Source organism: Rhinoraja longicauda, chromosome 41 (genome assembly GCF_053455715.1).
Source record: "Rhinoraja longicauda isolate Sanriku21f chromosome 41, sRhiLon1.1, whole genome shotgun sequence".
In the NCBI taxonomy this organism is placed as follows: domain Eukaryota; kingdom Metazoa; phylum Chordata; class Chondrichthyes; order Rajiformes; family Arhynchobatidae; genus Rhinoraja; species Rhinoraja longicauda.
In genome coordinates this window covers 7763033-7764533 of record NC_135993.1, presented here as the reverse complement: position 1 = coordinate 7764533, position 1501 = coordinate 7763033, and positions in this window count along the sequence as shown.

The window sequence follows — 1501 nt, the reverse complement described above, 5'->3', positions numbered from 1 at the left end:
GCATAGCAACCCGCCTCCTAGCCTGGGCGGGCGCCATTGGTGGAGCGTGAGCACGTGGCCGCTGGCTGGGTGAGGTCACGTGGGGCGCGGGGCGGTGACGTCATCCTTTGTCCCTTATTTGGGAGGGAGATAGTTGGCAACCCTTAGAGCCGCCTAAAAACTACAACTCTCGTTTGTTTGTTTGTTTGTTTGTTCCTGAACTACAGCCAACACGGTACACGATAGCGCGACAATTTTAGGCCCACCTTACTCACCGTCGTCCCTTTGGTGCTAATGGAAGAAGTTAAATTGAAATCGGTGTTATATTTTTAAAGTTATTCATATTTTAAAGTTTAAATCTATCTCCTAGGGAGGGAGGAGGCTGGGCGGGAGGGGGGGTGGGAGGATAAGGCGGGGGGGGGGGGGGGGGGGTGGGAGGAAGGATAAGGGGGTTTGAGGGGGAGGTTTGGGCCCAACACTTGGTCTAGTATAAAATAAAATGTAACATAAACACGCACAACACAGCGTACTCCTCACTGTGCTGCTTACTCCTGCATTGTTGTGTTCATGACAAGTGGTTTGAGACCAGCTCTGTGCGTGAAGTCAGGACTAAATGCAGAGTAAAGGGGCCAGCTGTCTATTGTGACCTTGACAGATAGCCGAGCGGCTGTTCTGGGCGCTCAGAGGCTGAGAGCCAACAACAAACCAGTCGAGGACGGAGCAACAGCTCGAAGCAACATGAAGTCCCTCCTGGTAAATCCTCTCAACCCCCCCTCCCCTCTTCCCCCCCTCCTCCCCTCTCTTCCCTCCCCCTCCCCTCTCTTCCCCCCCTCCCCTCTCTCCCCCTCCCCTCTCTTCCCCCCCTCCCCTCTCTCCCCCTCCCCTCTCTTCCCCCCCTCCCCTCTCTCCCCCCCTCCCCTCTCTTCCCCCTCCCCTCTCTTCCCCCTCCTCTCTCTTCCCCTCCCTCCCCTCTCTTCCCCCCCTCCCCTCTTCCACCCTCCCCTCTTCCCCCCTCCTCTCTCTTCCCTTCCCTCCCCTCTCTTCCCCCCTCCCCCCTCTTCCCCCCTCCCCCTCTCTTCCCCCCTCCCTCCTCTCTTCCCCCTCCCCTCTCTTCCCCCCCTCCCCTCTCTTCCCCCCCCTCCCCTCTCTTCCCTCCCTCCCCTCTCTTCCCCCCCTCCCCTCTCTTCCCCCCTCCCCTCCTCTCTTCCCCCTCTCCCCTCTCTTCCCTCCCCCTCCCCTCTCCCTCCTCCCTCGCCTGCCTCTTCCACTCGAATTACCAAACTCACTTTTCTTTTGAGAGTTTGCATAACTTTTCCTAATGTTAAAATTGACGTCTGTGTATTTCAGAGTAACCCGCTCCTTGTGTTTCCCCGACCTCCACCTTCACCGCCAATGTCCCAGGTTGTTTCCAGCCTTTCACCTCGGGTGGAATTACAACACAAAAACCAAAACGTTAAATGTTTCAACGCTTTCCCCGCGAGTGCCCTCTCCTTCCCCACTGAGTGCCCACTCGCCCAGATCC